This window comes from Acinonyx jubatus, chromosome B4 (assembly GCF_027475565.1).
Source record: "Acinonyx jubatus isolate Ajub_Pintada_27869175 chromosome B4, VMU_Ajub_asm_v1.0, whole genome shotgun sequence".
Taxonomy (NCBI): Eukaryota; Metazoa; Chordata; class Mammalia; order Carnivora; family Felidae; genus Acinonyx; species Acinonyx jubatus.
Window position 1 is genome coordinate 87,589,037 of NC_069387.1, and position 24,073 is coordinate 87,613,109.

The following is a 24,073-nucleotide window of genomic DNA, read 5'->3' on the forward strand; positions in this document are numbered from 1 at the left end:
TTGTCTTGCAGAACATTCGCAGAACAAGTTCTCACAATCGAAGGTTTTACTTGTACTTTTGTGGTTCTTTTTTACTAAATTCTTGTTTCTTTGTTTTATTTATTTTTGAGAGCGCGAGAGAGACAGCATGAGTGGGGGAGGAACAGAGAGCGGGAGCGAGAGAATCCTAACCAGGCTTCTCTCTGTCAGAGCACAGCCCAACTTAGCACTCAGTCTCGTGAACCGTGAGATGAGGATCTGAACAGAAATCAAGAGTCCGAAGCTTGACTGACTAAGCCACCCAGGTACCCTCTCACTAAATTCTTGAGGGTCATTAACTTTTGCATCCCAAATGCCCACCCTAGTGCTTGGTACAAAATGAATGGTTGATAATTGTTGCTGATTGAGTGAACAAGTGAATGAATTCCAGCTATTTATTTCTTGTGTTTAGCTACCTCACTTGATTCATTAATACAGTCTCCCTAGATCCCTTATGATTTAACCCTATATGCTAAAGAAATGTTTAAAATAGGTTTAGAAGAATTAACTTCTAATGTTTAACTATAAAATTTACATTTTATTAAAAATTTTTAAATGTTTATTATTGAGTGAGAGAGAGCACGAGCAGGGGAGAGGCAGAGAGAGAGGGAGACACAGAATCTGAAGCAGGCTCCAGGCTCCAAGCCGTCAGCACAGAGCCTGATGCAGGGCTTGAACTCACAAACTGTGAGATCATGACCCAAGTTGAAGTCGGACACTTAACTGACTGAGCCACCCAGGTGCCCCTAAAATCTACACTTTAATATTACTAACTATTAAAAATCACTAGCCAAAATTTAGGTGGCACTGGTTTTTTTTTCATATGAAAAGAATATTTCCATTCTCTAACTTATTACCTGTACTAATGCCTTTGTATCCTGTTGTTCACATGATTGTAAATAACCGTGCTCACAGCCATTCCCTCCTTCAAAGACTTGGTCTTTGCCTGTGAGTTGCTTCTCTTTTCAAAAATAGGGTAGCTAAGGGAAACTGCAACTATCTGTCTGTGATCCATTTACCATATATTTTTCTTCTAGATGGGTTCCCTATTTTGCAGACCACCTAATGAGGATTTGGGAAACCCTCTGAATGATCTGTTTTGTAATTTACATTTGAATGCTAGATTTCAGTAAAAGCAGCTAACCTTGCTTGCACAGTGCTAAAACTGTTTTCTGATACTGCATTTTAGCTCTCCCCATTTATTCGGCAGGTTTGTTACAGTTTACTCAGGATTTTGAGGTTTTTTGTCTTTTTTCATATATTTGTAAGAAACAGCCACCAGGAAATAATGCATGTAGAGCCAAATAAAAGTATATTTACATTAACTTAAGTCAAAAGGGGAAATAGAAAAGGTACATACATTTAAAAAAAAAAAAAAACTTGAAATATTCCAAGCCAAGCTTGTTAAATAAGCAACATAATGCAACAGGTCGAGTGTTTTCATTGTTGGTGCTTAGTTTCTTCTAGAGCAAATTAGTATTTTTGCAAAAGAGGTGGACTGTCCTATGAATAATTTTCATTCAGGAGATCAGGAAACCTAAAAGTATAATGATATTCCTAATGGACTGCCAAACATACTCCAAATACGAGCGTTTCCAGAGGAGCCAAAAGAAGTGGGGTATTCTGTTTGGAATATTATGGGATTAAAAAAAAATGAGCAGATTGCATTCATAGAGAAATAAACTATGGGTGAAGGCAAAACAGCTAATAAAGAGGAGCTAAAAGAGCATAAAAGCAGCGATCCACATTTTGAAGATTTTTCATCAGGGACACTGAGTGATCATGGCAACAGTCTCCAAGGAGACCTGTGGAAATGTGAAAAACGCTGAGGTCATACAAGCACCCGGAGAAATTCCGGATTGATTAACAACTTCTAGAGTATCTTTCTCTCTTCACCTTCAATGCCTCTAGCCTTATAAACAGCATTTATTAGAAGGATAAAGGAAAACCAAATGTGATTTACCCCAAAGAGAAAAAGTAACTCTCAGAACAGAAACTCTGCTCAAAACATTGTGAGCAGCCTTTCTTTCACTGAACTTCAAAAGCTATTCAGAAACTTGGATATTCATGAAGTGAGAAGTCCCCAAGGATTAAATGGAAGCTTTGGTCATAGGTGGTAGTGATGGTTATTGTTTCGCTGAACAGGATGCAAGTTTAAATTGCAGGGCTGGAAGCAGAGCTCCCAGAAAGGGTTCTCTTGTTAAGTTCTTCATTACTAACCAGGCAGCTCCCTCTGGTTCAGGGACCCCTCCCTTTCTAATCCTTCCCGGATCCCACGGGTGCTACGAGGGCATTGTTTAGGTGGATGGTGAGAAATGCTGTTGGGGGCAGTGGTTTCCTTAGGTCATTCAGTGAGTAAACATTATTGCTTGTCTGTGGCAGCCCAGTCAGCTCTTTATCAGACATTGGGAAAGCAAATGTTGCCCGTGGTCTCAAGATGCTAAAAGTTCAAAGAGGAGGTGGACAAAATAAAAACCAAGCCAGTAATTGCATGGGATAGGAAACCTGCACAGAGTGTTATAAACATAGGGAGACTAGAGGGAGATGACCAGGAGACATCGGAGACAGGAAGAAGTTTCAAGAGGAAGTTTTGGCTGTGTTAAAGCCCAGAAGGTGTAGGATGCCCTGGATGATAAGTGATGGGATAGAAGATAGGTCTGAGAATTGTGTGCAGGTCGAGAAACTTGATGAGAGGTAGTCCAGGTGTGGGATGTGATGAAATTTAAGTACTCCTTTGCGTTCTTCTGCTTCGTTTATTACTTCTGGGAAATAGCATTTTGGATTGGAAAAGGGGGTGTCCTGGCTGGTCAAATTCAGGAGGTCTGGCCCCTGGGAGTCGCTGACTTACTAGTGGGGACCTTTGGGGATTTCTGCTCTGGTCCTGACCTTGTTGTGCACAGTTTGTACATAGATCTTACATGTTCACCTTTGTAAGTCTCAATTACAGGATTTGGTCAGACTGCAAGCCTAATGTCTACCCCCTGGAGTAATTATGCAGATTAAATGAGTGAATATGTGTAAAACATGGAGAGTAAATGCTGCCTAGTATATAGTAAGAACTGTGTATAAAGGGTCATCATTATGAGTTGGTATTATTGCTCATCTGGGATTCTTTCAAGTCATTGGACCACCTGGACTGTCCTCTGGATCCCTAGCCTATACAGAGCTGGAACAGGTCTCTCAGAAGGACCGAGAGCTCTCCAAGAGGGTGTGACCCTCTGGAGGGAGGGATGCCCTGGGTCCCTAGCTATATAGTCCAGATGGAAAAACATAGGTTAATTCAGTGAAGGGTTCATCTTTATTTTGGGTGTGCTGGGATCATCATGAGCCAGCAGCACTGCAGAGTTTGATCCTTTTGAGTTAGAGGTGTTGCTATAGTAATTTTTAGAAGGGACCACATGGGTTTCACAGCACTAAAGGCCTGGGATTTTTACTGTAAAATCCTCATTTAGAATATGAAAGACAGATTCTGCTTTTTGTGTTTTTGTTTTGTTTTAGAAGGATGTATTACAGCTGGTAGTGCAGTGCAAATCTCCTCTCAAGAATTGCTAATTACTATCTGAATATCATCTCCACAGCAGGACCTGCTCAGGCCCAGAGTTCAAAACAGTTCACAATACAACAGTTGCTTGCTGGAGTTCTTGGCCATGCTGACTCCCCAAGCTAGTTGTGAAGAATCAGCGAGATGATGTGTCTAAGTTGTTTAGCTTAGAGGAAGCTCTCAATAGATGGCAGGGGCTATTTTTACTCTTCTCATCTGGCTGGTCTCCTCTAAGTTGGTGGCTAGGGCCAAGGCAAGATTAAATTGTGCTGTCCTCACTGGAAGTTTGGTGGTTGCAAGATTTTCCTAGCACATCTTTAGTTTGACCAAACTACAGAAATAACTATAGGATTCCAAATTGGTTCATGTTTTAAAATTGGGTGTGGAGGAAACGGGTCATAGAAAAACTGCCTAAGGAATTCCAATTGCTTACAGCCACTGAGATGGACATCTTTTATGGGGGGAAATGATGTTTTTATTGTATAATAATATTGTGACAAAGAGCTCAATTCCTCCTTCCCTCCCTCCTTCCCTCCCTCCTTCCCTCCCTCCTTCCCTCCCTCCTTCCCTCCCTCCTTCCCTCCCTCCTTCCCTCCCTCCTTCCCTCCCTCCTTCCCTCCCTCCTTCCCTCCCTCCTTCCCTCCCTCCTTCCCTCCCTCCTTCCCTCCCTCCTTCCCTCCCTCCTTCCCTCCCTCCTTCCCTCCCTCCTTCCCTCCCTCCTTCCCTCCCTCCTTCCCTCCCTCCTTCCCTCCCTCCTTCCCTCCCTCCTTCCCTCCCTCCTTCAGGTCAGGGCAACATTTCAGAGGTAGAGACTATCCAAGGAGCAGCAGCAAGGACAGTTGTGAAGAGAGAGAAGTGAGCCAGGGGAGAAGAGGTGGGGAAGAAAGGCAGGCACTAGGTCTCCTAGGCCTTGGAGCCCATGGTCAACACTGTTTTAGGCTCTATTCTATGAATTATGGGAGGAAATGGGAGGGCTGTTTTAGACTTCCTTATCAATCACAACCTCGCATTCAGTGTTTACATGAAATCAAGAATAAATTATTTCTGATCTAAGAAAAATTTTCTAATCTAGTCTAAGAAATCTGTGGACACAGCTCTTAACTCAACTGAGAATATTCTGTTCATCATTCCAGGGCAAATGTGCAAATAGAAAGGATGGTAGGAGATCATAAACATTTCAATAGTATTTATAGGTTACAAACTTTTTACATTAGTGATGCCCTAGAATGAATGAAGTCTGTCTTAATGCAGCATGTAACTTGACCAGTAAAATCTTTTAAATATGCTCCTATTATCCACGCAATGAAAAAGTGTTAATTCTTTATCAAAATAGAGTAGGCCTCCCATGATTCTACCCCAACCTACTTTTCCAGCATCATCTCTCAACATTTCTCAAGTTATCCTTCACATTCCGGCAACTCCAAGGTGGTTGCAATCGCCCCAGGTTAGATCAAGTGCCCCTCCTCTGTGCTCCTGAGATACTCTGGGCATATGTTGCCTGGTGTGCATCTGTTTACTTGTCTCTCCAAATGGGCTGTGAGCTCTTTGAGGGAAAGACATGATGTCGTTTTTGATACTCAGCCCCAGTAATACAGAGCCTGCTATAGAGTAGGAACTCAGTGAATGCGTGATGAGTGAGTGAATGAACTTCTAGTCTGCCCTAGGAGTAGGTTCATTTGATTACTAAAAGGGGGCATACATGTTAAGACTTGTCACTTGATCAATACTTCACTGAAGACTTAATAATCAAGAACCTCCTGTATATTCTGTCTGTATCTACTCCTCTCATTTATGTCATTGAAGTTAACCTTTTCTCTGGGCTGTGAGTTCCTTTTAGAAAGGAGATCAAACAGAAAACCCAGAAATAAACCCACAATTAGATGGTCAATTAATCTTTGACAAAGGAGGAATGAATGTACAATGGGAAAAAGATGGTCCCTCCAACAAATGGTGTTGGGAAAACTGCACAGCCACATGTAAAAGTGTGAAACTGGACTACTGTCTTTCACCGTACACAAAAAACAAACTCAAAATGGATTAAAGATGTAAACGTGAGACCTGAAACCATAAAAATCCTTGAAGAGAGCACAGGCAGTAATTTCTCTGACATAGGCCATAGCAACATTTTTCTAGATTATTTCTCCTGAGGCAAGGGAAATAAAAGCAAAAATAAACTGTTGGGACTACATAAAAATAAAAAATTTCTGCACAGCGAAGGGAACGATCAACAAGACTAAAAGAAAACCTACTGAATAGGAGAAGGTATTTGCCAGTGACATGTCCAGTAAGGGTTAGTGTCTGAGATCTATAAAGAATTGATACAACTCAACACATAAAAAACAATCCAATTTAAAAAGGGGCAGAAGACACGAACAGGCATTTCTCCAAAGAAAACCTACAGATGGCCAACAGACACAGGAAAAGATGCTCAACACCACTCATCAGGGAAATGCAAATCAAAACCACAGTGAGATACTACCTCATACTTGTCAGAATGGCTAAAATTAACAATACCAGAAACAAGTTTTGGTGAGGATGTGGAGGAAAAGGAACCCTCCAGCACCGTTGGTGGGAATGCCACCTGGTGCAGTCACTGTGGAAAACCGTATGGAAGTTCCTCAAAATGTTAAAGATAGAAGTACCATATGATCCAGTAACTGCAGTACTATTTACCCCCAAAATACAAAAACACTAATTCAGAGGGATACATCCACCCCTTTGTTTTCTGCAATGTTGTTTGTATTAAACTATGGGAGCAGCTTGTGTCTCCGTGGATAGATGAATGGATAAAGAAGATGGGTGTGTGTGTGTGTGAATATTATTTAGCCATGAAAAATGAAATTTTGCTATTTGCAATGACATGGATAGAGAAAATGTATAATGCTAAGTGAAATAAATGAGTCAGAAAAAGACCAATCCCATATGCGCTCATTCATATGTGGAATTTAAGAAACAAAACAAATGAGCAAAGAAAAAAAAAAAGACAAGCCAAGAAACAGATTCTTAACTATTGAGAACAAACTGATTGCTGTTACCAGAGGAGAGGTGGGGAGGGGGATGGGTGAAATAGGAGATGGGGATTCAAGAGTGCACTTATCATGGTGGAAAAAAAAAATCCCATCAACTGGGGCAACCCACAGAGTAACCGGATAATAGAACATTTTATGGTATCTGCTGCAGGACACCTGCACTGTGTTTGCTACTCTAATTCATGAAGTTGCATCTACTTAAGTGTGAAATCCTATATTGGCTAATCCGTAAATAAAATGTGAATTTCATCGCTCAGAGGTAACACTGTTAATATTTTATAGAACCCCACTAGTTTTTTATTTGTGCCTGTATAATTTTCCTAAAATGAGATCAAACTGTGTCACATTTTTGGTAACATTTTTTTCTATTCATAGGTTTATATACTTGTGGAGAGATATAGATATATTTACATGTATATCTTATCCATGTTACTATATATTCTATGCTTACATTATTTTATAAAGGCTTCTAAATCTTCACACCTTTGTATTTTGGTATTTTTTTTCAAGGGATGATTAGAATATGGAAATAGTTCTCAATATTTTTTACCAGTCATATCAAAAAAATTTTACTTCCTGTAAAGGAGAGAAAAACTTTAGCTTCTTGGGTACATAACTATGATGGTATTTAATAGCTAGCTTCATTCTGTCTCTCTAATCAAAATTATGTACCTCCAAATGCCCATTTTTAAATTCCTTGAATAATATAATCAAGATAATTTCCTCCCTTATTAGGCTAAGACAGTTTGATAAGTCTCCTTTGAGTTTCTTAGTGTTACAGAAAAAGTATACAAGATGGCTGTCAAAAGTTTAATTTCAGGGAAAGTCTCAAGAAAAGGCTACAGTTTGTACCCTTGGCTCTTCAGCTAAACTAATTGGGAACTTGAACTCCCTAACAGTGTGAGACTCCTATTATACAATTTGATATGTGACAAAGTGTGAGCTCCTTTGTCCTCAGATTTTTGTTGCCATGCTAATTTTACCTGTGAGGTGCCTCGATGTATTAGATTCTTCTGATTAAGCCTCGGATAAAGTAGGCATCCTGTTTCTTTTAAGTTGGGTTTCTGTAAGGCACCCTCCATCTCCACCTAGTGCTGCATGTGATCAGGAATTAAGCAGATCACTAATTCTCTATTTTTTCCTGATTATGATGTGTTCGCTGATTAAATATTTTAGTAGATCTTGTAACTTAGGCATCACACACTTTTTTGGAGAAGCTGATATTTTTGTTTTATATTAGTATAATATACATCTATTATATTATTTCATATTATATAAACTTATAAAAATATTTGAAATTGTTTTGGTAACAAAAGTGTATAGGACTGACAAAATCATGCCTTCATGAACTTTGTTGCTTAAATGAGTAGTGGCTTTGTTGACGTTACTCTTTCAGCTGGTGCCACCTGTTACTGAGGATTGAGTAGGGAGCAATTTGGGGAGCTCACAGAGGGGTCATCCCCATTGATGTTATTTGGTTGCTTTGCGGCTTCTTGAGAACCACTCTTTTGAGGATGTGAAACTTGTAACATGTATGAATGCCTCCAAGGGACTTTGCGCTTTTCGGCACTGTCTTGCCACTGCCTGGTGCACAGTACTGAGGCAATAAATATTTGCCAGATGAATGACTGAAATGAGGAATTAATTATTTTTAAACTACTGTTTAAAAAAATCCGATCACAGCTTGAGCCAAGCCATCCCATCTGGTTGAGAGCTATTTATAGCTCTTAAGTGGTATCATTGTGGCATGGGACAGGAGGGATGACTGTCACCGAAGTTGATGTTATCCTGTGTGTCCATAATGCTTGAAAGAACAGATGGTTTAAAGTAGGTGTGACTTTTGCCTGGATCTTGATTTAGCAGCAGAAACTGTTTCAGATTAAGTGGCCTGCCATCTCTTGTCCAGAGTCAAAGATGGGCTGCTTTAGATGCACATCATACCAGCATTCATGTATTCCAGTTGAATCTACTGCTGACATCACTCTCATTCTTTATTATGAATTATTTGCTTCCCACATGAACAACTTCATTTCTCATCAAGGCAGTTGAATGCTAGGCCTTTCCATTTTTATTGCATGATCATTTGGAAAAATAAGTGGATATACAGCATCTTAATTTTGATGGGTTTTAAGTTAAATTAGAGGAAGAAAAATACTGCTAATATTTGCATACCTTGAAAACCTTCATTATTAAAATTGTGCCAATTAGGGTATCCCTGCACTGTGGAAATTAAAATTTATAAGTGACCTCATCATATCATTCTCAGTGACCTAGAATTCAAATTTTCTGGGAAAGTGTTACAGCAAAGAAAAATTAAGGGAAGTGCTAACATTTACTGAGAATTTGTGTTACCCAATTTTCACAGTCGCCAACATGTTATTAACAGAAATAAGAAAGTCCAGCAAGGAAGAAAAGAGAAGGGAGGAAAGTCGAGAGGGGGAAGAAAGGAGTTATTTTTTGTATGAAATACTGCATGTGTTACTAAGATGGTCTGTGTGGCAAGTGAAAATTCCATTTGGATCAAGAACCACAACTTGGCTGAAGTTTCAAAGGATTTCCCTTGCAATCCTTTCCTCCAAATTTAGTTTCATTTCACATGCTAAAAATTGGACAGTGTATATTGACGGTACCTTGGTGTTGTACATGATTCTCTTTCCCTCACACTAATTTAACCACAAGCAAGTGTGGATTTTTCTAAATATAAATAATAATAATAGCTAAGAGTTACTGAGCTGGGATTGTGTGTTAGACACATTGCTTGCTGTTCAGTGTCCTTCAATCTGGATAACATCCCTGGGGAGTATGTGAATATAATCATCCCAGTTTTACACATGAGGAAAGTGAGGCTCAGAGAGCTTAAGTTCCTTCGCCATAGTCACCCAAGTTGCAAGTGGTCCAGCTGAGATTCAGACCAACTTTGTCCACCTCCTGAATCTGAGCTCTGCTTTCTTTCTGGGTTAAGATTTATACTTGTTTTGGTTTACAAATCTAATGTTGTCATGGCTTTCATAGGATTGAAATAGAAGTTGCCAATAATCTTGAAATTATTCCATTTATCATATTGCCTATTAATGAACCCAAACTTTTCATCTAAAGTTTCATTCTTTTTCCTAAGCATATCTACCTGGACATTTAAAATATATATATATTTTAATGTTTATTTCCAGAGGAGAGAGAGACAGAGCATGAATGGAGGAGGAGCAGGCAGACACACACACACACACACACACACACACACACACACACACACACACACACACACACTCTCCGAAGCAGGCTCCAGGCTCTGAGCTGGGCTCAGCACAGAGCCCGACGTGGGGTTCGAACTCACAAACTGCGAGATCATGACCTGAGCCGAAGCCGGATGCTCAACTGACTGAGCCACCAGGCACCACCCCCCCACTTTTTTTTTTAAAGTAGGCTCCACACCCAGTATGGGGCTTGAACTCACAACACCAAGATGAAGAGTTGTGTGCTCTACTGCCTGAACCAGCCAGGTGCCCCCCCTGGATATTTTTCTAACACTTCACACTTCTCTTTTTCACATAACTCCACTCTACCTGCACCCAATATACTTTATAGTAATGAGGGATCATTGACCAAATACATACATATTTCATTTTCATGTCTCTGTTATTTTTTTCTGGAATTCTTGAATAGATTCTGCTTTTATGGCTCAAGAGACTCGATGGTCATCCAATTCTAGAGTTCTAGAACCTGCTCTCTGTAAGCAGCTGCACACCCCTACTGCACTGTAAGATCCACAAGAGCGGGCCTCACCGTTCCGTCATGCCTGGTGTGGTCCCTGGCTGGCCCATAGTTTGTACTTGGTAAACATAGTTTGTTGACTGACTGGATTGCTACTTGTGGTACTGTTGGTGACCAGCAGGCCAACCAGCCGACATGTTTAGAGATCCCGTCCTATTTACAGGGGAAACTGCAGAGTCCCCATATCTGACCTCATTCTTCCTTAACTCACAGTGACCCAGTCCTTTCGGCAGAATGTTCATTTATGCCCAAGACCTTATTGTCCAGCAAGAGCCATATAAAATACTACCTCCTTCATGAACTCCTGCCCAGTCTTCTCAGGCAGAGGTAATTGCTCTCATTCTCTCCCAAACGTTATAATATTGGAAACACCATAACCTGCATTGTATTTCTTTACTTAGAGAACCGGGGGATGGGGACCTGTGAGATCAGCTGGGTTAAACATGGCTAACTAGTTGATTGATTTCCCTACTGTTTCCTTACTATTGGGCTTTCGGCTTTTCAGAGCCTGTATGCATTTAATATGCTAAAATGCATTGTGAGGCCTATACATATGCCTCACTTGAAGATATATAGGTTTTTCCCCTTGTTTTGTTTGCCTTGATGTCTAGCAACACTGGCGTTTTCAAATGCCTACTCTCAGTACGCTCCTGTAGGACAAGTGGTGGTGGTGATGGTGTGTAGGTTGTATTTTCCTTTTCCTTCTCTTTTTTATTTATTTTTTTGTCAAATAGCAAATCATTGTCCAATTCTAAACGACTTCTCCTTCGGGATGCCTTGTGCTATGAAGATAGCAGCATGCTCTTCCCTAAAAGGCACTCTGGGCTGTGCATTGCTGATGGGGGTGTGAAAGGGTACATCCAACTTTGGAAAGTGACTTGACCTTTTCTTATAAAGTGAAATATATACCTACCATATGATTCAGCACTTTCACTCCTGTGCATTTAACCATGAGAAAACATATCCTCAAAAAGATTTGAATCAGAATATTCATAGCCTTTATTCATAATAGCCCCAAATGGAAACAATGGATATAAAATGTTCTTCAACAAATAACTGAATAAACAAATATTGGTGTATCCATACTATCATAGCAGAGAGAGAGAGAGAGAAATACTCCTGTACGGAACAACATGGATGAATCTTGAAACCATGAAAGTGCTTTGTTTTCTTTTTCTTTTTCCCCTTTTCTCTTTTTAAAGTTTGGCTTCAAACCCAACACAGGGCTTGAACTCACAACCCTGAGATCGTGACCTGCGCCGAGATCAAGAGTCGGACACTTAACCAACTAAGCCGCCTAGGCCTCCCAACCATGAAAGTGTTTTAAATACTGTGGTGGTTGGCAGATACATGGGTACATACACCTGTCAAAACTTGTTGAACTGAATGCCTAAGATCTGTGCGATTTTTTGTAGATGAATTCTCTCTGGGAGAAGGAGTCCAGCACAGCATTCAAGAGCTGGGATTTGGAGCCAGATTACCTGGATGCAAATCCTGGTTGTAGTTCATTGCCCCTGGGACCTTTGGTGAATTGTTTAATGTCTACTTTAGTTTCCTCATCAGTCCAGTGGGATTGAAATCTGTGTCTATAAGGTGGTTGTGAGAATTGAGTTAGATTGTTTGGTAGTGGTTTTTAAGTTCTTGTTAAATAAAATTTTAAAATAAAACACTCTGACCTTCACAACAGTACGCCCAGGTTCTTGTCCCTGGCTGCACATGAGAATCATCTGAGAAAAGTTCTAACAATACCTGGGCTCCATTCCAAGGGATTCTGATATGATGGGTCTGGGGTGGGGTTTGGGTATTGCAGGGGTTTTTTTAAGCTCCCCAAATGATTTTAATATGTAGCTGAAGTTGAAAATCACCAATACATCCATCAGTTTTTTAAAAAAACGATGTTTCGATGAGCAATGCTGTATGGTATTATAATATTCTCAATTTCCAGTAATTATGGTGCTGTGTAACAGGTTGGACTTTATTTTCTCCATTTCCAGTAGCACTGGATGCCTTTCCAGAGAAAGCAGAAAAGATCAACTTAGTAGTGAATGTCCATAAAAATTATTGTTCACTTCGTTTTATTTACATGGAGAAGTAACAGAATCCTAACATTCAAGAGGGAGCCCTGAGACTACCTCTTTTTATTCACACATCGTTTTTTTCTTTTTCCGAGTGAAATATTGCATATCTAAAATGCTCCAGGGGGGGAAAGCACTCCTCAAAGTTGAGATGATAAAGAATAGAAATTTCAAAACACCCAAAATGCAAAATTGTGAGGCCTTTCTATTCAGAGCTCTCTAAATGTTAGGTGTCACTTTCCTCCCTTTTTAGTGGTGAACGCAGTCGGGCTGGAAGAACAGGAGTCCCTGATGAATTGTGAGGAAATAGGTTATATCCACTTTTTAGTGTCTCAGAAGAAGGAAATCAAAGTACCTCACTTTTGTTGGGAGTGAGTGAGTGAATTGTTTGCGATTGCATTACTGGAAAGATGATTATATTCATTGAGAGAAGAAGGAAAAAAAGTGTCAAGAGTGTCGCCGATGAGAAAGCAGCACGTGGCACTGGACAGGCACTTTTGAGTATTACGTAATGCCATTTTTGCATTTGAAGATGAATGTAGCCAGATGACTTTTGTTTAAATGTTTTCCAAATATTCTGTAGATTTTTTGGTTTATGTTTGTATACCTTTTTTTTTTTTTAATTTTGAGAGAGAGAGAGAGAGGGCGCAAGAGCGTGCAAATGGGGCAGAAGGGCAGAGAGAGAGACAGAACCTAACGCAGGCTCCACACTCAGCATGGAGCCCAGCACGGGACTCGATCTCACAAACCTGGGATCACCTGAGCCAAAATCAAGAGGCAGAAGCTCAGCTGACTAAGCCCCTCAGGTGCCCCTATATTCATATGCCTCTTACTGTTAATTAGTAGCTAATGTCTGGTTTATGTTTCTAATGTAATTCCAGTGTATTTGTATAGTGCATGTTCCCCCTCCCCCACCTTTTGTTTTTAAGTGAGAAATAACCCAGTTGCGAAAAGGAAATCTTTTATAATTATCACAGTGTGTTTCTTCATCAATAATGAAGTAATGTTGGTAGTTTTATTTTCGTGGTCTTTGGCAGATGATTCACATTTGTACTGTGGGTTGACTGAAAAATTCCACCATTAATGGGCAGGAGGTGATAGAACATATGTAGAATAATATTCTTGAAATGAGACCGGTGGCCCTTCCCTCATCTCATAACTACTCTGGGTGTTGGTTTCTGCATCGTTGAAATGGTTTTCATTTTGAATAAAAGAAGGTAATGGCCAAGGTACCGTTGACCAGTTGGTGAAACCAGTCGCTTTCCTTCTTTTTTTTTTTTCTCTTCAATTAACTGTTGACACTCCTGCTTAAAGATGACTAAAATTACTCATTTATGCAGTGGATGCTGTTGTTCCTACCGTACACAAGACATGATGATGGGTCTTACTAAGGTGAGTAAGGCAAAAATGCTATGAGCGTTCAGAAATTGGAGATCATACTTTATTAAGGAAGGCTCAAGATCAGGGAATGTTTTGCAGAGTAGAAGATGTTTGAGTGATGCCTTAAAGTAGGTAAGATTTTTACATGTACCATGAAAAGTACATTCTAGGAGGAAGGAAAAGCATAAGCAAATGAATGAGGCCTGGAAAGCCAGTTCCTGATCATGAGGTCTAGTTTAGGGTTTAGAGTATACGTAGAACCACGTAGGGTTAGGTCTGAAAATAGGAGAAGGCCAGACTATTGAATACCTTGAATGTTGTCCATCCAAAGCGTTTGGATAAATGTCTCCCTGTGTTTGTGAGATTTAACTTAAGACACTGATACAGGCACTAACAAGTTGTTCAGAAAAGTTCTTAGGTTGTGAGTTTGCAAACAGTTGACTCTGTCAAATCAGACACATGATTTATTCTAACCATACATAGTTCTGAGATTTGTCTTTAGATCCTCTAAACTTATTTTAGGTTTGCAAAAAGTCCCTGCAAAGGATAATATATGCAGGTATGACTATTTTCCAGCCGACCTTAAACAAATTGAAATTAAATTTCAATCTTTTGATGGTCTGAATGGTGGTCATACCAAAAAATACTTACCATGAATTCTTCTAATAAATAACAATTCTTTTAATGAATCTTTTGGATTGTGTTCCACAGTCCTTGAAGAATACTCCTAGGGACCTACCACACTGATGAATTTTAGTAGTGTTCTTGTTAGCAGAGGACCCAGGTAATAACATGATTTTATCATTGGAGTTTAAGATGGCACTTGCACTATGCTTTCTCGGGTGTAGAAGGGAAAATTCTTTGCTCCTATTCACTTTCCCTGTGTTCATTTTTTACTGCATTCTGATCTAATCCTGGATGAACTAGATAATCACTTAGCAGCCAATCATATGCCTGTGTTATTACTAGAAAGCATACTTACTTGTAGACAGTAGTTTGCTTTTCTTGGGAGACTGTATTTTGAAAGAGGGATTCATTGACACACACAGGTTGCACAAGTAGAGGGGTAATACAGGTACAGACCTAGGATGTAAGTATTGGAGAAGGGAAAAGGGTAAGGAAAAGGGGACTATTGTCCATTCAGTAAATTGGCACACAGCAATGTGTGTGAACTCTATCCCCAACCAGGATTAGAACACGTAAAAACAAAAACCTAGTTAACTAGCACTGAGCATATCCTGTCTAGTCAATGCTGTTTAAAAGATGTAGAAAAGGGGCAGCTGGCTGGCTCGGTTGGTAGAGTGTGTGACTTTTTTTTTTTTTTTTTTTAATTATCTTGAGAGAGACAGAGGCAGCGTGAGTAGGGGAAGGGCAGAGAGAGGGGAAGACAGAGAATCTCGAGCAGGCTCCACACAGTCAGTGCAGAACCCAACATGGGGCTCAAAGCCACAAAACCGTGAGATCATGACCGAGCTGAAACCCAAGAGTGGGACACTTAACCGACTGAGTCACCCAGGCGCCCCTAGCATGTGTGACTTTTGATCTTAGAGTTGTGAGTTTGAGCCCCACGTTGGGGTTAGAATTTACTTTAAAAAAAAAAAAAACAGAGGGGCGCCTGGGTGGCTCAGTCAGTTGAGCGTTTGACTTCGGCTCAGGTCATGATCTCGCGGTTCGTGAGTTCGAGCCCCGCGTCGGGCTCTGTGCTGACAGCTCGGAGCCGGGAGCCTGCTTCTGATTCTGTGTCTCCCTCTCTCTCTGCCCCTCCCCCGTTCATGCTCTGTCTCTCTCTGTCTCAAAAATAAATAAACGTTAAAAAAAAAAATTAAAAAAAAAACAAAAGAAGACAACATTCTGCTGCACTTAGGGATTATATAAAAGGCTCTGCAAAACCATCATTTTCTTTCATGCCTTATTGAAAACCATGCACAAGTACACTAACAGTAAACTACTTAGAACAAAAGCTTGAGTAGTTAGAGCTTGAATCTAATGTGAACAAACTCATGGAGCTTATAAAATTTTAATAAGTAGCCCCAGGTTTAACGAGGCAGTCTTGCAATTTTAAGTGAACTAATGGTAATTCACAGGGGTTCTTAGTGTTATGCAGGATAAAATGGAAATGAGTGGTGTCACAGCAATGTTAGCAAAAAGGACAAGCCATCTACTATAAATGTAAGTAATTCTGGCATAGGTGGGAATGCACTTAAGGATAAAACCATCATTACCACTTGAAATAACTTTTACGAAAAAGCAGAACTTAAGGTAGAGAAGTTGTGTCCAAAGCCCTTAGAAATACTGTCTTTCTGCCATCAGATCTGACCCTCATAAGGGTAGAAATTTTCACCTGAAATGAGAGGGAAGAGAGTTTTTTTTTTTTAATTTTTTTTTTAATGTTTTTTACTTATTTTTGAGACAGGGAGAGACAGAACATGAACGGGGGAGGGTCAGAGAGAGGGAGACACAGAATCGGAAGCAGGCTCCAGGCTCCGAGCTGTCAGCACAGAGCCCGACGCGGGGCTCGAACTCACGGACTGCAAGATCATGACCTGAGCCGAAGTCGGCCGTTTAACTGACTGAGCCACCCAGGCGCCCTGGGAAGAGTTTCTACTAAAGTCAGTTAATTACTGCCCACGTGGAAGGCCTGCACTTGACAAGGCGCAAAACACTCAGTGTATATCCGTTGTACTGCTTCAGCTGTCCCCTGTCTATGACGCTTGAGTCTCTAAACCCAGGCCTGACCTCTGGGCTGAGCTCTGTTCTCATGTTGCCTTTTGCTTTTGAGTCTATTCCATTGGGTTAGCCTCCCAGGGACATTCAACCAGCCAGAAGAGGCTTCCCCATCTCTTTTCCTTATTCCACCCATCCTAAGAGACCCGGAGGGTACCCCACCACTTTTTTTCAAAATTTTTTTTCAAGTTTATGTTGAGAGAGACAAAAACAGCATGAGTGGGGGGGGGGGGAGAGAATCTCAAGCAGGCTCCACACTGCCAGCACACAGCCCGATGTGGGGCTCAAACCCATGAAACTGCAAGATCATGACCTGAGCTGAAACTAAGAGTCAGACACTTAACCGACTGAGCCACCCAGATGCGCCCCCCCCCCGCCCCCCGTCACTTTCATTAAGTCCTTGGTATATGCACTGGCTCACTGGAGTCCTTCTTACCTTTGAACTCCTAGAACTCTTCACTGTTCGATTTTTTGCCATGTTCATTACCCACCTTGCAACATTTCTTACATTTTGTCTATTCCTATGCTGCCCGTTACTGCTCTATATAATCTATGATTCTTCTAAGATCTGAGCATAGACCCCCTCCATGTGCTCAATAAGTATCTGTAGGCTGACAGATTCCTTGGATACCTTGAAGATACTGTGGTAAGAATAAAGGTAGAAGGGAATTTGAGGGGTCATCTTGGCCACTGTGTGTCCCTTTCCCCCTGGACTGCCATGTTGTTCTGTGTATTTTCATGCATTTCTTGAGGTGGTTCTACCACATCCTTAAGCATTTTTAACTTATCACTTCACCCCCTACTTTTTCACAGTAAGTGTTTTAATCTGACTTCCTTTGGTGTCACTTCACTCTTTGTTCTGGTTTCATGAGCAGAGATGGAGAATAGAGAGACAAAAAGAAGATGGTGAGAGCAGATGCTTTGACTTTGGAGATTGTTACTGGGACAAAGTCTTCAATTGCTTATGAGCCATCTCAGCAGTGTCTTTGGGTCCTCGCCTGTCCTGTGAACACCAAGAGAGCAGAATATGGCTTTGTTTTTACATACCACTCAATCACCAGTGACTTGCATATGACCTGGCACATGGTAGATATTAAGTAAATAAATACTTGTTAAATAATAACAAGCCCAGGATTTGAGCAATGGAGGGTTTATCATTTGGGTTTTATGCCACAGAGAATTGTGCCTTAATTTAAGAAAACCTTGTCAGTAAAATCAGAGACCAAAACCCAGATAAGTTATTAGATTATTTTTTACAATATTTATGCCATACTTCCTTCAAATAGCTACTTCAGTTCTTTGAAAATGTGATTTAGGTGTTTAGAAACATTGCTTTACACAAACATGTTGGTGAACTTATCTCTTAGGAAGGGAATTATCTGAGAATCATGTTTTCTGAATTTATATTTATCCTACCTAGTTTGGGGTCATATTTTGAAATGGAGGACTAGCTTAATTATAAGTATAAAGGAAATTGCTAAACATCAGGGAAATTACACAATACTTTCTTGTCCGAAAACAACACTTACTCACAAAAAGCAGTATATCTTCTTGCCAGGAAGTTTAATAAGCTTTCTGAAAAGTCTTGGTAAAAAAGAACATCTGAAAAGATTAGTGGACATGTTTTGGAATGTTGTTTTATTAAGTCTTCTTTCTTAATCCCCCAAAGAAAAAGAATAGCTTGTTTAAACTTTCTTTGTGTGACCTACAGAGTATGAATCAACATATATTTTTTAAGGTCCTATAATTCTATGGAGGATGAGAGGACACACAGGGAATCCCCACCATCCGTGAGTTTGAATTTTAGTTGGGGAAGCCAGGAACATTTATACCAAAAAAGACATTACTCTCATACATAAACACACATAAATAGAATAAAGGAAGAAGGTGGAAGAAAGTATTCTGAAATACTAATAACCATTTTCTCTCAACTGACAACTAGGAGTGATCTTTGTATATTTCTGAATTTTCTTCCATGAACATGTATTACTGGTAAAATTTTTAGAAATTATCTTAAAAAGAAACTGCTTAACACTGCAGTGAGTACGTAATGAGAGGTATGAATAGAAAGGGCTAGAATAATCCAGGGCAGCTTGAACTCACTTGGGCCTGCATTGTGAGGATACACAGAAGAGTTGGGGCCTGTGTGAGGTCGTAAAGACTAGAAGGACCGTAATAGTCATGGTATCTTGAACGTATATGTTACCTCTGCATCAGACTGGTCGCCTCCTCAGTGAACATCCTCCCTTTCTTTGTTGGAAGAATCTCAGTTTTGTTTCCAGATATCAGGGATTGTTTAGTTCACGGTTGGACATGTGACCCAGTCTTGGCCAATGTGATGGTAAAGGGAAGTGGGCTCAGGTGCTTCTGAGAACATTTTTTAGGACACTGAAAGAGATGACCCTTTATTACCTGTGGACTTGATCTGGTCTGGTATAATAGCTGGAGCTGCAGCATGAGGGAAACCTCTTTCTAATCATAAAAAGAACCACTCAGACTCCAGACAGTGGAATGTAGAGGTCAAAGGAACCAGAGTCATGAACACCATTATTCTGTGCCTTGGGCAAACTAGTTTTTATTCTCCACTTATAAATTTTATGATTGAACGAACTTTCTTATTGCCTAAAACCTTTTTCGATTGGGCCAAAAGCATTGTCACTGATATATCAGTTCTACAATTTGCTGTCCTGTGCATGTCTCATATTGACTGTAATCTGAACAACTCTGTGAAGTGTATAAGACAACCTATTCATCAGGGTTCTCTGGAGAAACAGAACCCACAGGGTGTGTGTGCGCATGCGCGTACATGTGTGCATGTACATAGATTGATTGATTGTAAGGAACTGGCTCATGGGATTATGGAGGTCTAGTGAGCCCAAGATCTGATGGGAAAGGCCGCTGGCTGGCTCAGGACATAGTTGCATTTTGTGTCCAAAGGCAGTCTAGTCTGATGGCAGAATTTCTTCTTGCTTGGCAGGCAGGGATAAGGGGGTTGGGAGACGTGGGAGGTGGGTCAGGCTTTGTTCTTTTAGGACCTTCAGCTGATCGGACGAGACCCACCAACGCTATGCCTTACTCAGAATCCACCAATATAACTGATTACACCCAAAAAACACTTTCACACAAACCTCCAGAACAATATTTGACCATGGTCCAGCCAAGTTGACACATAAAATTGACAATAATTATTCCCATATACTGATGACGAAAGTTAAGAGGTTACACTTGCCTAAGTGTTCAAATCCAGGTTTACTAAGTTTAAACCTTCCTGTGAATGAAGAGACATGGTGGTTATGCTCCATCGGTTTTGGATTTAATGCTTGCTCTATGCCAAGCGGCATCCTAGAAGTCCAGGATCCAAAGTGTGGAGGAGGGGGAGGAAGAGACAGCCAGTAAAGCATGAGAATGTGCGCAGTATCTGGCTAAAGAATCTTCTACTGGCTTTAGTGGATGTTGCTCTTGGTGGTTGGTGAATCAAAAAGTTAAGTTGGGACCAGATTGTGGGGACCTGGGAATTCAAGGCTAAAGAGTTAATTCTTCTCTAAAGTTCATTTTTGCTTTATTTATGTAGACAAATACTTAGAAACCATACCCATCATAATGACAAAAATAATCTCTATTTTAGAGAGAGGTAGTTCTGTGATTGGATACAGTGGACAAGAAGGAGTTTAGCTTTATCCATATGTGCTTTTTTAAAATGACTGTAAAACATGTTTATGTTAATTATGATTTGGAATAAAATTCTTTTTTAATTTATTTTTGAGAGAGAATGAGAGAGAGCACAAGCAGGGAAGGGGCAGAGAGAGAGGGAGACCCAAAATCTGAAGCAGGCTCCAGGCTCTGAGCTGTCAGCGTGGAGCCTGATGCAGGGCTCGAACTCATGAACCGTGAGATCATGACCTGAGCCGAAGTCGAATACTTAACTGACTGAGCCACCCAGGCAACCCCTGGTTGGAATAGAATTCTAATTGATCATTCTTTATATAGTGGGAAAGCTGTGCTGTGGATGACAATGTTCTAGAATCCTATAGGACAGAAAAAAAAAATTTTAAAGCCTTTCATCTTGGTGACAGGTTCTAATTTGTCACATACAATTTTATATATAGTCTACCGTAGAACTTGAAGTAAAGGAGATCCAAAAAACCATCAAGAACATCTCTTTTTAGATGTGGATAATGTAGCATTATCCACACCTCAAAAGAAATTTATCGTTTTATGCATTACTTAGTTCAAATCAAACTTGTCTATGACATCTGGGCCCCATATGGTTGATTAATTAAAGCAGAGATCCTGAATGGGGATAGTTTGATATTCTGTTCAAAGACTGATCTCCCTTAGGACTAAGACAGGAAAATCCTGACATTTTGATTTCTCTGTGTACAGGGACCTTTAGCATGAGAACAATAAACAGCCTTTTGTAGCTTCTTAATGAGACATGTAGCATGTTATATTGACAATGGGAGCTTGCCTAAAACTGTTCTCCCTCCCTAATCACTAATAAAACGAGTGCATTCTTTTTCTTTATTCTGTTCGGCCACGTCTGCAGCCTTAGTTTTTCCCAGTATTAAGCACACCCCCCCCCCCAAGGGTGTGGAAACAGCACCCCTTGGTATGCTTAGCCTTGAGTCTCTAGGGATATCCCCACACAGCCATGGACAGCCCCAGGTTACCAGGTCAGCCAAAAAGTAAGTTGAGTGTTTTGCACATGAGTACACGACACCCGTGGACCAAGTGATGTGTGATAGTCTCCAGAAAGGGATGCTGAGTGCTTTCTACTGAGGTTAGTGCACCAAGAGGGTGGCAGATGGGCCACTTGTCCTGAGAACACCTCCTTCAAGGAGACAGAACAGTGGGGATGCCCAGGAGATTGGAGGTGGGAGCCGCACGGCCTCATGACAACCTGCCCTGTAACAATTTATGGGAAATAGAGCAGAAAAGAATACTTGGTTGCTTTTTCTCTTTCTTTCTGTCTTCTTTTATTCCTTTCTGTGTAATATTGTCCAAGTAAAAATGAAATCTTGGGCCGTTGAACAGCTGGAAGTTGCTGTAAATTATGATGCTATTTGAAAATGTATGGAAATACACTGAAACAGTACTTTTCACCACATTGGCACCTTCTGCTGCTGTTTATGAAATTCCTTTAGAATGTGTTTAATTTTTTCTTTGTCTGAAATGCCTTTATCTGAATGAAAAGGTGCCTTAAAGGCTTAAGATTTGCTAATGTACTTCTCAATTTAATCTGAACAAAATATACTTTTTATATATAGAAGTCTGACTTGAGTTTTTAAATTTTTTAAGTTTTATTTATTTACTTAGAGCATGAGCAGGGGAGGGGCAGAGAGAGGGGGAGAGAGAGAATTCTAAGCAGGCTGTGCACTGTTAGTGCAGAGCCTAATGTGGGGCTCGAACTCCCAAACCGTGAGATCATGCATGACCTGAGCTGAAGCCAGACGCCTAACCTACTGAGGTGCCCCGAGTTTTTACCAAGAATTCTTGCTCGGGAGGAAGTATATTCCACAGCAAGAAGGACATGTGCCAATCTCAAGACTGGTTTCAGGCTCCTGCTGCGACCATGTCAAGTAGAACACTGATGCTTGACCTCTGCTCAGGGCAGCACAGAGTTGTTGGGCAGAAGTTATAGAAGGTATTTGTAATGTGTTTTTTTTTTTTTTGTTCCAGAAGAGCTTTCGGGGATTTGCAAAAATCCATAAAATACAAGAGAACAAAGACATGAAATGGAAGTCCTGGAAGAAAGGCTGAAAAAAGGCATAAAAGGGAGCTAGAGAGGAGTTGAGAAAAGGACACCAGCACAGCTCAGAATGCTTAGCTAACTAGCAGGCCCCAGGCTTCGCAGGAAGGTTTGTTTCTTCCAGTGAAAAGGGAAACCTGGTCTGTTAAATACCTCACAGCAACCATGAAGTGAAAAACACGTGTTTTTCTCAGGGGAAGAGTAATTATTCATCCTTGTTAAGGTAGCATTTTCTCCCAAGGGTGCTCATAGTTAGAGAAGCTGCAATTAATTAACTGCCTGTGACATTATGACCCTGGGAAGGTAGCTTAATGGCTCTAAACTTTTATTTCCTTTCTATAACACAAAGAGATTGAACTAAAAGATCTTCGAAGTCCCTGCAACGCTCAAGTTGAGTGATGTGCTCTCTTCAGTCCGAATCCTTTTTTCTTCTAGAAAGTGAAACATTCTTTTTTCTTTATGTCTCCCATTTCTTGTGACTGAACGTAGGTACACTCCTTCTACCTTCTCTCTACCCCTCCTTTCGCCGTTGCCCAACCTGGTAGTCTATCAAATGTCTTTCTCAGATGGCTGCTTATCTATTTTCCCTACTTAAAGAAAAGAGAAAGAAAGGAAAAGCTTAGCAGAAGAGCTGTGAGCCTGGAGTGTTCTGCCTCCAGGGAGGAGGGGCCCTGGAAGGGATGGCCGTGTGTCCCTGGGGCCGCGGAGCACTGTCTGGAATGGAGGTCTGCCAGGAAACAGGAAGCCGTTTTTAGACTTCCTTCACTTGCAGGGTGGCTGAGCATTCCGCCTGGAAGCTTGGCTTTTTGTTTAAAATATAGGCCACAAGGAGAACTGTCTCTGGTAATGCCACTGAATGGCTAATTGTTCTTAATTGTATTCCTCTGTGTTCAGCAGACCACTAACTACAGTATCAGCTTAAAAACAGTGTTTAGGGAAATTGTTTGTGACTCGTTTGTTTCTAACATTCCAGTGTTTTCATGGTTGGAGGCAGCATGCCTCAGGGTGTCACCAGAAAGGCTCACAAGGGCACCTGCTTTCGTCAGCATGTGGCACATCCCCCATGAATTATGCACATTTGACATATGGAGAATGGAGCCTGCCTAAGGAAGCACTAGACCCATTGTCATTGCCATCATTGTGCCTTACCTTCTCAGACCTGATAAGCGGCAGTTTCCCTCTGGATTGGGGCTGTGATTATTTCTTCAGAGTGCTCCCGAGAGACTGTCAGAGCTTAATGGCTTCTGAATGGCAGTGATGCTTTTGTACCATTTAGTGTTGCTGGTCTATGAAAGATAACTTTATTGTGCAAAGTAAGATACTTGAGGCAGAGTTAATGCCTGATAAATACATATTAAATTACAAGACTTTCTTTCCCTCAAACATCTTTTTCTCCCACTTTTTGCACTTTTGCAGTTTGGTACCTCTGCTGAGATTAACTATAATCCCTTGTCCTTCTGTTTGAATAAAACAGAATGGCTGTCACCATGCCAAAAGATGAAGTACTTATTTTTTTAAATCAGAGTCCTGCATGATAGGGCTTTCGTGCTTAAAAAAAAAAACAAAAAACAAAAAACTAGTCGGGTCCATTGGATTTGGATGTCAGCTCAACTAGTGACTTATCTTGACAATGTCTGTGCTGATCTGTAGCTAATACAATAAGCTAAGTACATGAAGGATGAAGCTCATGATGTTCTCTAAAATCATAATTAAGATTTTATTTCAGAATTTTACCTAGATTTCATCAAATCTGGCCTTTAACGGTAAAATATGTTGGACATTCTTTGCT

General features: G+C 40.6%; 1 protein-coding gene across 6 annotated transcripts in view; it reads left to right on the forward strand.

The window, feature by feature from the left end:
* SRGAP1 (SLIT-ROBO Rho GTPase activating protein 1) overlaps positions 1 to 24,073 on the forward strand; it is a 279,251-nt gene that overhangs the window by 69,247 nt on the left and 185,931 nt on the right. The window contains exon 1 of one of the 6 annotated variants that reach the window (XM_053226450.1): positions 10,046 to 13,237. The exons of 4 other annotated variants lie outside the window; for them this stretch is intronic. The gene's annotated coding sequence lies outside the window, so the exon portion shown is untranslated. Of the gene's footprint in view, positions 1 to 10,045; positions 13,238 to 17,071; positions 22,394 to 24,073 lie in introns of those variants that run through there. One more of the 6 variants, XM_053226449.1, reaches the window with a different exon arrangement.